The following is a 15,074-nucleotide window of genomic DNA, read 5'->3' on the forward strand; positions in this document are numbered from 1 at the left end:
AAGGAATTAGACTTTTGTTGTCAATGAAAGCCAAATATAGCCACACAAAATTTTAAAATCTATTTTAAAAATTTATTTGCCTTATAATTACCTGATTTATATTTTCCTATGAACTGTACTACACTTTTTTGGTAGGACCCTCTCCTTCACCCAGCCAGGAAATCCATCAAACTCAACTAAAAACTAAATATGATTATGAGGGAAGAGAATTAAGAAAGAGAACATTGGGAAAGGAATAGTCACAAGCAAAATAAATTTTGATAAAAGGGAGGGGTGTGGGGGGGTGAAGAACTATATAGAAAAAGTATGACTAAAATTGACTCATAAATTTTAAGTGTGGCTGAGCAAATTTTGGTATATGAATGTAATGGAATTACTTCCATCTCTTTAATAACAAGAGAGACCATTTTAAAGAAAACTGAAAACACTTGTATGAACTAATATGAAGTGTACATATGTCTGCATGAAGCTCTATGCATATGTTATATATAGATATGTTTTGTGTGTGGGTCTGTGAGTAATATGAATATATATATATATATATATACATATATTTTTCTTCTATCCTTCCTTGCTCCATCCCTTCCTTCTTCCCTCTGTCTTTATATTTTTACTTTTATTCTTTTTTTTCTTCTTTCTTTTCTTCCTTCCTTCTTTCTTTTGGTCCAAGGGGTGGGATTTGGGAAAGAAATAATCAGAGAGCAGGACACTTAGTAATACTAATAAAATAAAAATAGCATTCAAACATTTTAAGATGTTCCAAAATAGAACAAAAGGAAAGTCCATAAAAAAGAACAGATACTCAGTAGAGTTTTATAAGTAATATTTAGAATGTTTTATATACATTAAAACCTTATGAAGTGAAGATTTACAATTTAAAAGAGAATCATGTTTTTGTGTTCTGCTAGGTATGTGAAAATGTATGTTCTTTTCATGTGTTAAAGTTCAAATTTTTAAAAATAATTTTTATAAAGGCATACAGAGTGTGAATCAGTATAGACTCAGTGGGGTGTAACTCCTCAGGTATAAAAGCTGAAATCCTTCTTTATCTAGCATTAGTCAACTGTAAAAATCACCTAGGGGCAATATCAAGTCAACCTTGTTTTTATTTTACTTTAACTAACAATCCACTATAACTCAAAGGAAAAAAAAGTAGAAAATCATAAAAAAGAGACTGGGACCTTCTTTTCTTTCTAGAAAGAGCCTATATTTCAAAATCAAGGAAAGTAAGTACTTGCAGGTGACCATTTCTGAGAGAGAGAGAGAGAGAGAGAGAGAGAGAGAGAGAGAGAGAGAGAAGAGAAGAGAAGAGAAGAGAAGAGAAGAGAAGAGAAGAGAAGAGAAGAGAAGAGAAGAGAAGAGAAGAGAAGAGAAGAGAAGAGAGAAGAGAGAGAGAGAAGGAAGGAAGGAGGGAGGGAAGAAGAGGGAGAGAGGGAGAAGAGAGGCAGGGAAGGAGGGAGAGAAAGAGACAGAGAGACAGAGACTAAGTCAGAGACAAACAGAGAATAGAGGTGAAAATCTCACCTAAAAAAGCCCAAGAGTTGGAAGCAAGATGGTCTATAAAATATTTGTTTATTTATTATTTGTTTGATTTGACTTTGTCCCTTTTTGATAGTGAGAAATAGGAATAAAGATAATAAAGTTAATCATACACTATGATGATACCTAAGATGATAAGATATCAAGTTTATGTTAAATGGCTTAAAAAATTTCTTGCAAGGTATAATAACTCTATGAATGTAGGTATGTATGCATGCAGCTCTATATGTGTGTGTGTGTGTATATACATACATATATATATATATATATGTATGTATATACACACAGCTATCTATGTATGTGGGTGGGTCTGTGAGTGTGAATAAATATATAAATATGTATGTACATATCAATATATGTATATATAAATATATCTGTGCTTAACTCTACTTGGCTTGGAGAGATAGGGGAGATGAAAGAGGGAAAAAAGAATAAAGTAAATAAAAGTTCACAACAGAGAACAAAGAAATAACCTACATGGAAGCAAAGAAAAAATGGGCAATCATGAATATAATTTCTTTTATTATCATAAATGCTTTCTTGAAAAGGAAATTTATTGTTATATATTTTGAATCCTCCCTGGTGTGCTGTTGGGCATAAGACAAAGTTCTGTTTTCTTTTGTTTATTTTAATTTACCTTCTTTCTTTTGTTCTATTCTGTTTTTTTTTCTTACTTTGTTTTTAGTTCAATAAATTTAAAATAAGAAAAAAAGTTATAATAATTCTAACCAATTAATCAAAAGTAGTAATTTGATGATTTGCAAGTGTCAAACTAAACTCCCCAAATGAACTGGATTCCATCTTAACCTGCCCATCATTTCCATGGAATTGTTCTCTCAAAAGTCTCTATTAATATCCTGATCATTAAATTCAAGGATACTTTCTCCATGCTGTTTATTATTTTTTGACATATAACACTATATTCTACCTTGCCCTCCACTAAAACTTTCTGTTCCTTTGGATTCTTTGAAAATGCATTATCTGATTCTCCTCCCATTATTCTAGATTTTATTCTTTAGACTTTAGTTTACTTATTTCTCATTTCCCTTTTTCAACGTCTGTAATTCACACTCACCTGCCCACCCCTCTCCACTCACTCCCACACTTTCATTCTCCAAAGTATTATTTAATAATTCTTTTTTTCTTTTTCTTTGTATTCTACTTTAACAATCTGAGTTGCTTTCATAATTTCAATGATCACTTCTACATCTAGTCAATATATAATTTGTAAACACTTATCATGGGCATGGCCTTGTGTAAAATTCTGAGGACACAAAGAAAATCAAAATATAGTCCCTGCTCTTGAAAACACTATAATCCAATGAGAGAGATAACTTGCAGACACCTACATACAAATGAGTTATGAACAGGATAAAAATAGTAAATAATCAACAAAAGTAAAGAAATGGAATTAAGAAGAGTAGGCAAAGATTTTCTGTAGAATATGGGATTTTACTTGGGATTTAAAGAATGGAAGGTTAGTAATTGGTAGAGATAGAAGTAAGTATTTCAGGCATGGGAAACAGTTCTAAAGAATTTCCAGAGCCTAGAGTTGGAGTGTCTTATTCATGAAACATCCATGAAACCTCATTGAATCAAAAAGTATATGTTGAGAAATAAGATTTAACAAGACTGGAAAGGTAGAATTGCATTAATTATGAAGGAATATATGATGGAATGGAGGATATGTAGGAAAGGGGAGAGAACTGATAGAGACAGATATACCAGGAGGTTGTTACCATATACCTGCACTAGAATGGTAGCAGTGATAGAGAGGAAAGAAGGAAATATATTAGAAAAATGTTTCAATTACAACACTTTGAAATCTAATTTTTCTCCCAGTTTTCCTACCTCTACTGATGGCACCTTAATTTTTCCAATAACAAATGGCCTGAAATTTAAGAAACATACTTGGTTTTTCTCTGTTTCTTATTCCCTTCAATTCAATCAATTGATAGATACTGCTAATTCTTACTTTTGCCATATGTCTGCCTTCTGCATTTTTCCCCCTATTCATATTGTTCTTTCCCTACTTCAGCCTCTCATTACATCTTTCCAGAGGATTATTGAAAGAGCTTCCTAAAGGATTTCTCAACTCTATTTTCTCTTCTACTCTTCCAGCTATCACACTTTCATCAGGGATATCTTCCTCATACAGTTCTAAGCATGTAAATCAGATGCTAAAAAAAATTCCAAAACATTATCCTTTTCTTCCTCAACACATTTCTGAAATTCAAAGCATAAATAAATTGGCTTTAAACCACCTTTCCAGTTTTATTTTATACTTATTCTTATGTAATCTATACTACATATAAAGCAAACAATTCTAAATCTCCCCAAACAATAGCTGCTCTTTACTGTTTCTATGCTTTTACTCATCCTATTCACAAGATACTAAACTTTTTGAACTGGGAGGGACCTTGTATTTCATTTAAATCTTATAGATGAGGAAACTGAGTTTCAGAAAATTTAGATTATCTCAGTATCATACGTGGAGTATGGTATTTGACCCCTGTTCTATTGATATTCCCTCTGTTACTTCTTCAAATGATTCCCCTGATTTGCTAGTCTCATATCCCTATCAAAAAAGAAAATGAAGTTAGTTTGGCATAGATTATTTTGTTGAAGTAATTCTGTCTTTTCTTAATCATTGACTGTCTTTATACATAACTACATGCCATTTCTTCCTTTTGTTTAAAACCTTTAAAATAGATCTTTTGTTTGTACTTACCCTAATTATCAGCCATCCTTTGTGATTAAGATTAAAAAAGAAATAATAGAAGAGTTCAAAAGAAAGTCACACATCAGTCACATTAAAAATCTATATATTATTTTACACTCATAGTGCTGCCAGTAAACAGTGGGAAAAATAAACTTCATATCCTTTATTGACAAACCAGGCACTATGGATCTGAAAGGTTTATCAGCAGTCATATGAGAAAAAATATTCAGAAAGGGGTTTATTCTCTTGACCAAATAAGGAACAAATAATTTTATCCTATATTTGGGTGAATTATATTCCTTACAATATAAGGATTCAAAAACACAAATCCTACGAAATTCAAACTAATCTTGGCTGAAAAAGTGCCAGATCTCAAAATGTGGTTTGGGAGATTCTAGGATGCCTCAAAATCTTTTCAGAAGTTTTATTTTCTAGAACAGTCTCAAAAATATGTACTAGAGAAAAGTAAGGTTTCAGAAATTTAAGATATGGAATATTACCCCATATTCTACAGAAAATCTTTGCTCACTCTTCTTAATTCCATTTCTTCACTTTTATATCTTCCATCATATTGGAATTTATGGAGTTAGTATGCATTTCCTATCTGTACAGTTGGTCCTTTTAATTTTTTCATGGTTCCAGTTCTATAACTGGGTATCAGCTCACTCTTTTTTTCTGTCTCTGGAATTCACTATCTAATCCAACTCATTCAAATCTGGCATTGTCTTCAATATGTTCCTCCATCTCCTAAAGTGGTCCTCCCTAGTCATCTAGAAATTATTGATTCTGCTGCTGTTGGCTCATATAACATCAGTCTTCCATCTCTTTTTTTTTTTTTTGCTAGAAGTCTTCTTTATAGAATTTTTATACACACCCATCTCACCCATCTTACAAAAGTCAAAATCTTCTAGCACTGACCATAATCTTTCAGTCTTTATTGTCTCTGTGTTTATCTGCTAAATGCATTAGAACCCTGCCAAGAGAATAAGTCACTATCATCAGTTTATAACTAACAAATTAATTTTGTTCTTGTAATTTTTAAAAAATATCATTCTCCATTTCTGTGATATCTTCCTTCATTCTTCACTGTTCTCTATGATCTTTACTTTTCCTTGATATCATTTATATTTACATCATATTTATTTAGAAATATATTGCATTCCCACTACACAGAATGAATATTACTTTTTAATAAAGATTGGAAAAGAAAAAGAAAATCATTCATCCAAACAAGTCTACAGAAAAGTATCAACTAACAATAAATGCACGATTTTTATCGTAGTCACTTGGAGTGTTGATGCCATGTGTACTATATGATTTATATATGGCAGCATTAAGTAAAATCTATAAATATTTTAGCAGTCCTAGTAATTTTATGAGGCTTGTTCCTTGTAATCTTCTTTCTTTCTTTCTTTCTTTTGCTTTATTTTATTTCTTTCATTTTTTCCCTTTTTCTGGGTTTTAGATTGGAGAACTTTGCAAAACACAACTATGGTTACATCTTGCTCTGAATATGCTCCCTAGGGACTTTCAAAAATGTTCTATTCTCAGAAATAAAATTTATCAGTGTCCCAGCCTCACCCCATCCTCACCTCCATTCTGAGGCATGCAGTCAAGTTATTTGCCCAGAATCACATATCCAGTATATATCTATAATTAGAATTGAACTCAAATCTTCTTGTCTTTAGGTCCAATGCTTGCCCCTTTGAAAGGTAGTTTTTTCTGACTATATCAAGGACAATTAATTGTTCATTCATCATTACATCACATAATCTAAGGTTAAAATTCTCTGTTTACAATGTTTATAACTCACAGGTAATTCTACTTGGAATTAATAATAGCAATAATTACAACTTATATAGCAAAACACTTTAAAAGAATGAAAATTTTAATTTTACTCTCTAATTTTAGCACTACTCAATTAATGCTCTTACCTGATTTTATCCTCATAACAGCTCCAAGGGTAAGGTATAATTATTATTGTCCTAGTTTACAGCTCTGGAAACTGAGTTATATAGTACAATTTACCTGCCAAAGGTCACACAGATAGTAAATATCTAAAACTGGAATTGAACTCAGATCTTCCTACCTTTCTGTCCAGTGCTCAATTCTCATTAGAATGTCACCTTAGAAGAATAGACAAAAACAAATAACAGTTGAATACTTAGTCTAGACTTCTCAGTCTTGTCTGTTAACATATTTTATGCACCACAAACCACAGTTCTTTACAACTTTATCTTTCATCATCCTCTTACTTCTACCATAATTAAAGAGTACATCTTTACTACCTTAAATATTTGTGGCTTTGCTTATTTCATTATAGGTTTTAGCATTTCTGATTTTTTTTTTTGTTTTTCAGTTTTATAATATTTTTTTCCTAAAGATTTTCTAATTAACAGAAACAAATATTTTCCTTTACCTCCTCCATGGGGGAAAAGAAGAAAAAACAAACTCTTTATAATAAATATGCATAATCGAGTCAAACAAATTTCTTCATCACCCATATCCAGAAATTATGTTTCATTTTCTATCCTAAGTCTACCCCCTCTCCATCAGCAAGTGAGTAGTATGTTTCATCATTGATCTTCTGGAATTGGGCTTGGTAATTATGCTTATTAGAGTCTTAAATTTTTCAAAATGAATTGACATTATAATTTTCCTTTTAATTGCATATATTATTCTCTTTCTTTGCTTACATCATACTTTCCTGATTCCTTCAAATCTTCCCAGGTTTCCCTAACTTTTTAAATGATACTTTCTTATAAAACAGTAGTATTTTATATCTTTAATATACTAAAATTCATTCTACCAATTATAATAGTTTAGTTTCTAGTTTTTTGACACTGCAAAAAATTTATATATATATAGAGCTGCTTTTTTTCTTTATTTAAAATATATTAAAGTAGAAAGTGATAGTACAAGGAGAACAATGTAAGTGGTGAAGCTAATAATGTCACATAGTATCCTTTTTAGGTTTTTTTTTTTTTTGCTTTTTTCTTCTTTTCTTTTCTTTCTTCAAGAATCATTTCTGATTTTGTATCTAAAATTGAATTCTTGAAATGTTGTTATTTATTATGGATAGACTTCCATGGGAGGAATTTACAAAGCAAAGAAATGCTTTGAAATCTAGTCTTTTAATTGCAGGCTATGTTGGGATTTCTTTTCATCATTTAGAGGATACTATGATGCAATAGATCTTAGTTTACAAGTTTCTGCTCTTTGTTTGAATAATTATTTCCTCATTATCAATGAAAATCTAATTCAAATGAGCCAGTTCCCTTATTACTTCTTCCACTTTAGTCGATCTGATTTTATAGATAACCTGAGCCATAAAGATAAAGGCATCAGTTGCAAGTTGGGATTAAAAACCAAGACCTCTTATGTAAAATCCTACTTGTTCTTGATTTTCTCAGCAGCAATAATAGCATCAGTAATATTCATATTTTGGGTGTTTATATATACATATATATATATATATATATATATATTATTGACTAAAGTACTAAGGAGAATTTTTGGCCTAGCTGAGATCTCTCTAAGGACTGGCTTCTCTCAGAACTACCTTAAAAAGCAATAAAGCTCCCCGCCAAAGAAGACATAAATTATGCATTTACTAATAGATTTTTCCATATTCTTTCAGAGTGAGGCTAGATTACAAGTCAAAATGCATGTCTAAAACTGAGTGTGATTTGTGGTATGTTTTATTGGATCACAAATTTGACCTCAGTTCTAAGAGCCTTTTATAGGGAAATTGATCCCACTAATTTATCTGTTTTCATCTCAATGAAATTGAAAGTAGAGGATTGATGATCAGAACTAACATCTCAGAGATAGCCTAGATAACAAATCCAGTTTAGTAGAAAGATCTGGATTCTGGATTCAGAAAAGCTAGATCTATTTACTAGCTGAGTAATGTGGACCAATTTATCTAATCTCTTCAAGTCTTTACATTAAAAACTACAAAGTAAGAATGATATTTGTTCTGTAATGGAAATAAAATTAGATAATATATGCAAAATTACTTTGTAGTTCTTAAACATTGAAGGAAAAGATTATGTTATAGTTTTCCTAAAGGATACCCAGCTTCTTCCATGTATGGCCACAAGGAGATTTTCATTTAGTGTTAATTGAAAAAACAAAACAAACAAACAAACAAAAAAACTAAAGTCTCTTCCTGTTCTACTTTTACTTCCCTCTTGGTTCTTTTTCACTTCCTAGACCTACCTATATTTACTGTTACCTATGAATCTTGGACATAATACCAGTGCTCAATTGAAGAACAGCAGAACCCAAAGGACTAAATAAGTATATGTAGCAGAGGTTCAAGTGATAGAAGGAATCTATGCATAGGAATTGGGGATCTAGGAAGCAACAACAAGCATAAAACCTAATAAAATATGAAAAGTTTCAGAGATGTAGTATATGAGACATGATAATTATAATCAAAATCTGAAAAGCTGATACACAGAAAGCAAATTAGTTGTGTACTGTTTGACTGAGTTAGATATATAAAGGGAAAACAAATAAATATGAACCAAAAAACTTCTTGACATAGTAGAACAAAAAATTGCTAAGTTGCCTAGATCTCAGCAGGTAGCATTTTATATCATCAGGTAAAGACAGTATTTTTTGCTTATTTGTTTTGTTTTTAACATTTTAAGAAAAATCCCTTTTGCAGTAGGAAATGTCCTAAAAAATTTCCTTCTGTGATCCCTTTAATTATCTCAGATTTTGTGGTTAATGGATTAATTAGAACATTTACACTTTAGTTTACATGAAAGTAAGCCTTTCATTGGAGGTTGCAGAATATCTCCTAATCAAGGAATAGATATATCTATTGGTAGCTAATTTAGAAAATTAAAGATATCTCCTGATTGTAGAAGGAACTTTTTTGGTTTTTGTTGTCCTGGTTGATAAGATGGGTTCTTGAAGTAGGTTTCCTTTCCTACTTTACTTATTTTTGAAAGATCCTGAGAGCATTAGAATTAAAAGCAGAACTATATCCCAAGGGAGAAAAAATGGATGTCCCCTTCATGTACAATAATGATTACCTTGGAACAAAAATACATGGTAGAAAATATATTCTACTCACAGAAACTGAGAGTTCGTAGACATCAAATTTTTGAGCATAACTATGGATAGGCACTGGTATAAAGTTTTACCATGTGGCAGCCATGCACAATCTGTAGTCTGAATAGTGGAAATTCCTGAATCCTAATCTTTTGTAGGATCGTTTCAAGTTCCTTGACCTTTCCTTCATAGAGAGCAGAATCACAGAATCTTAACAAAGAATAGAGATTCCTTGTGAGAATAATATAGGCTGCCTTCTCCAATCTTGAATTTCAAGTTGCAAAAAACCAGTTTTTTGGAAGAATTCCAGACAGTTTCAGAGTATGGGGATGAAAGAAATTGAATCAAAGAAATTGCAGACATAAGGAAATAATATATGAAATAAAGGAAAAAAGAAAAAGAATTTCCTCTGCTGATTTCATGTGCAATTAATTTGGATAGTAAGGAACAGCTAGGTGATACAATGCATAGAACACTGGGCCTGAAGTCAAAAACAGAAGTTCAAATTCTTTCTCAGACACTTAATAGCTACATGACTCTAGGCAGGTTGTCCTATTTGCCTCAGTTTCTCCATTTGTTAAGTGACTTAGAGAAGGAAATAGCAAATCACTGCAGTATCTTTGTCAAGAACCTCAAATTGGTTCATTAAGAGTAAAACAGTAATGAAAAATTTGAACAATAACAACATCAACAAATTTGAATAGTAAAGGAACCAATTGCCCAATAACTCCCAAGGTTTTTCTTTCCAGGGAGAGGCAGTGCCAACCAGAGAGTAGTCCAATAAGGAATAATACTACATGTAACTTTATAATGATAATAATAATAAAATCGTCTCATTTTAATGTTGGAGAAATGCTAGCTGAAGTTCAGGAAAAGGAGATTTAAGAAAGATCTAGCCAAACTGGGAAAGAGTATTATCAGAAAAAGTTGCACTAAGGACCAGAGGTTGCATAAAAACAAAACAAAAACCCAAAGTCTTTATTTTAATAATTAAAATTATTAATAATAATTACATATAATAATTAATAATAATCGTTATTAATAATAATAATAAAAAGAAATGTAAACTTAAATGCTCAAATTCTACCTTTTACTCACTAGATTAATAAGCATCAAGAAGGGAAATTGCAATTGTTGAAATGGTTATGATAGTAAGGGTATACGAAAGCATAATTAGCTTAACTGTGATTTGGGTTAGGTGTTTTGGATAATAGGATCACAGAGTTTGAGAATTGAAAGGCAACTCAGTAGATCTTAAGTTCAAAGAATACATTAGAGAAATCAAAAATATAATATGCCTGATAAGTGGTCATACAGTTTCTGTTTGGAAGTCACTAAAGTCATAAAGTACTAAAATGTATATATTATTTGACCTAGTGACATGACTACTATATTATGCCATACCATACTATACCATACCTTATTACAGTATACTATACTAACTATTATAAATAAAAGAAAAAATAGAAAAAAACATATGTACAAAAATAGTTATAGTAGTACATTTTGTTATAACAAAGAAGTTGTAACAAGGAGCTACTCATAAATTAGCGAATGCCTGAACAAATTATTGTATATGAACTTAATGGATGTATCACTATAACATTGTGCTGTGATGATAAAAGGGATAAATTTTGAGATACCTGGTAAGACTTTTTAATGCATTGGTATAGGGAAAGGTAAATGGAACAAAGGGATCAATTTATATGAATACATCATTGTAAAATGAAAGAAGTTTGAGAGCCTTAATAATTTTCACTAATGAAATAACTAGTCATCACTGTGGAGGACTGATGATGCTTCTCATTTCTTAACTGAGTGGTGATGTACATAAGATACAGAATGAAACATGAATTTTCAGACATATCAATGCATTTATTTATTTTGCTAGACTATGCTAATTTTTTATGAGAAGTTTAACAAAAAAAAAAAGCAAAGGGGGAGCATTTTATGAGTGAGTGAAAATGATGAGAAAAAAGAGAAAGAGGGGGGGAGAGGAAGAGAGAATAGAAGAGAAAGAAAAGACAATCAATGAAGCATTTGAAATGAATAGAATGAATTTCATGGAGTCACAGACAAGCAAGATGTCTTCAGAACTAATGTGTTTAATTTATTTTTTATTCAACAAAAAATGAATCTGTATTGAAAGAGTGTAATTTCATAAACAAATCTCTTTTTTTCCTGTTCTTTCAATACAAATGTTTATGTTTGTTGATATTTTTCAAATTCAGAATAACAAGCAAATAAAATAAGATTTAAAGGAATGAAGGCACCTTTATTTTTTCACTGAAAAAGCAGATCATTGTTTAAGGGAATTTTGTTTAATAGAACTGCATTGAATAGATTGTGGAATTTTTGCAACACTCATTCTACCATCACTGTCTTCCCCCTTCTCTATTAAGCCTGGGTCTCTTTTGTCTGTTTTATGAATGTCTACAGCTAACTCTCCTCCATTGCCTTCTCTTCTTCTTCCTCTTCTTTTTTTTCAAATAATTTCCTTTAATAATACTAACCTCAGCTATAAAATAAAACCTTTATCCTTCTTACATTGCCAGAAGAGGTCAACAAGAAAGGAACCTAACAGATAATTTAACAATACATCTACAAGAAAAATAGAATCATATTGGCAAATTAGGTTGGTTTAATAAAAAATGATAATGAGAATCTTCTCCTCTTTAGATCATGTGACATTTCTATAATTCCAATGCTACACATCATAGAGTTAATCTATGTCTGCCTCAGAGCGTGTCAAATTCTGCTGAGCTATAATGTACTTGGAACCTAGTGTATTGGATTTCAAGATAAAGAAGATTAGGATAATTATTAATCTCTTCCAATTGATTAAAATGAAATATTAAACTATTTTAAACCATAACTTTAATGAGCAAATTAAATATTTGTTAATATTTCTACTCTTCGATTATAAAGAAGGGAAAGGGACCTGTATGTGCACGAATGTTTGTGGCAGCCCTTTTTGTAGTGGCTAGAAACTGGAAACTGAATGGATGCCCATCAATTGTAGAATGGCTGAATAAATTGTGGTATATGAATATTATTGTTCTGTAAGAAATGACCAACAGGATGATTTCAGAAAGGCCTGGAGAGACTTACACGAACTGATGCTGAGTGAAATGAGCAGGACCAGGAGATCATTATATACTTCAACAACAATACTATATGATGACCAGTTCTGATGGACCTGGCCATCCTCAGCAACGAGATCAACCAAATCATTTCCAATGGAGCAGTAATGAACTGAACCAACTATGCCCAGAGAAAGAACTTTGGGAGATAACTAAAAACCATTACATTGAATTCCCAATCCCTATATTTATGCCCACCTGCATTTTTGATTTCCTTCACAAGCTAATTGTACAATATTTCAGAGTCTGATTCTTTTTATACAGCAAAATAATGTTTTGGTCATGTATACTTATTGTGTATCTAATTTATATTTTAATGTATTTAACATCTACTGGTCATCCTGCCATCTGGGGGGGGGGTGGGGGTAAGAGGTGAAAAATTGGAACAAGAGGTTTGGCAATTGTTAATGCTGTAAAGTTACCCATTCATATAACCTGTAAATAAAAGGCTATTAAATAAAAAAAATATATATTTCTACTCTTCTACTCTCAAGAAGCCAAGAGAAGGAGCTATTACTCAGAGGTCAGAGTGCATTCTTGTAGTTGCTGATTGGCCAATTTACCAGAATCTTTTCTGGCTTCCATTTTTGTGGGGAAGGAATAATAGAAGTTTTCCTTTTGGTCCCTAAATGTTAGCCCACCAAACTATCAGGAAGCTCTATGGAAACGGATTTGGATTGAATATGATGAAATATAGAAAGAGAGGCAGGGGATTGGGGTGGGGTTCCCTGTATGATAGTCATTTCCTTTTCTCTGGAGGTAATCAAATAGAATCTGGGTAACTTCAATACTTCAGTATTCGTTCTATTTCTGGAAATTTAAGTTTTCACTTAGCTTCACTAGATCATTTTGATTCTAGAGACAATGAGGGAGCAATGGTAATTTACTGAATAGAGGTCACACTTAGGGTTCAGGAAAATTCGCCCCCCCAGTAGCTGAATGAAGATCTGATACAAATTGAGCAATTAGAAACCATTAAAATAGTCAAAATGAAGTGGATGCTCATGGATGAAATTTTATGAAGGTAGAGCGCAGTAAGACTTGACAACAAATTGATTGTGTTGGATTAGTGAGAAGGAGTACTCCAGAAAGATAACAATGTATTTTATATATATATATATATATATATATATATATATATATATATATATATATATATATATATATATTTCCACAAAGGTAATAATTGAATCCATGAGAAACAGAGGAATCAGCTAAGTGGTCTTAGGGCAGAGTCTTGGGAACCTTCCAAAATTAGTGAATATAAATTGGATGGGGTGGAAACCTAGCAAAGGTTGGAGGAGAACCAGAAGAAAAAGGTATCCCATGAAAAATTTCCCGGGGGAAACAAGATGGCAGAGTAAAGACAGAAAACTGCTTGAGATCTCTTAGTTTTCCTCAAAGCCACATGAAGCCAAGGCCCGGAAAGGAGTTTGATGGAATGAAACCCCTCTCCAGCTCAAGATGGTCTGGAAAAATTCAACAAAGGGCAATCTGACTGGGGTGAAAAGGATGTTCAGCCCACCTCAAACAAACTCTGGGAAAGCTGGTGAAAGGGTCTTAGTCACAACTAATCAGCATCTAAGGCCCACAGTCCTGGCTCAACAGAGGACCATAGTAGGGAGTAGTTTCCAGCCCCAGGTCAGAAGTCAAACTCTGGAAACCAGGATGTTTCCTGAAAAGAGCAAGCAAAGTTACAAGGCCTCCTGCAATTACAAAGGGACACTGTGCTCAAAGATAAGACTCAGATCTTCACAAGAAACTTGAGACACTGCCCCCTTTAGTCCAGGAGCAAAGATTAATCACAAAAGCAAAAAAAAAAAAAAAAAAAAGAAAATATCAAACGAAAAGGAAAGAAAATGAGCAAGAAACAGAAAAAGAACTTGGTGACAGAAAGCTACAATGATAACAAGGCAGACCAAAACACAAACTCAGATAGGGACAGAATGTGCACAGAAGAAATCTCAGAGTGATATAAATTGTTCTCAAGCCCAAAGAGGCTTTTTGAAAATGCTCATAAAAGACTTTAAAAGACAAATAAGAGAAGTAGAAGAAAATAATGAGAAAACAAACAAGAGGTATCCATGACAGAATCAACAGTTTGGAAAAAGATTGTCTGAAGAAAACAACTCTTGGGAGGCTTCTGGGAGCAGCCTTTCTTTCAGTTCAGTGTAATTACCCCGAGTGCAGCCAGGAGTTAAAATCCAAATCCTTTAGGTCTCTTTCCAAGTCTTGTCTCCTTCCTTGGGCCCAGTTAGCTTTCTTAGAGGGCTATTTCTCTTCTTGGTTCCTTGAGCTTAAACTGCCTTCTTTGGCTTGTGAATCTCCTCCACTGAATCCTGGCTGAGGCTCAGAGCTTGCAGTGGGCTTCTCCTCTAGTGGGCTTGTCCTTCTTGGCCCTGACAGCTCCTGCTTATATATGCTTTTGTGGAATTATAGTAAGTACTAAGTACATGTAAATTAGAGAATCATTATCTCATCAATTCCACTGACTTAGTACCTTGTAATAATCTCCTTAGTTGGAGATAAGAGCCTAAAGTTCTAGAGAAACTAGCAATATGATTTTTTGTCTGAGTTTCCTCTTCAGGATATTGAAGGCA

The sequence above is a fragment of the Sarcophilus harrisii genome, chromosome 1 (genome assembly GCF_902635505.1).
Source record: "Sarcophilus harrisii chromosome 1, mSarHar1.11, whole genome shotgun sequence".
NCBI lineage: Eukaryota > Metazoa > Chordata > Mammalia > Dasyuromorphia > Dasyuridae > Sarcophilus > Sarcophilus harrisii.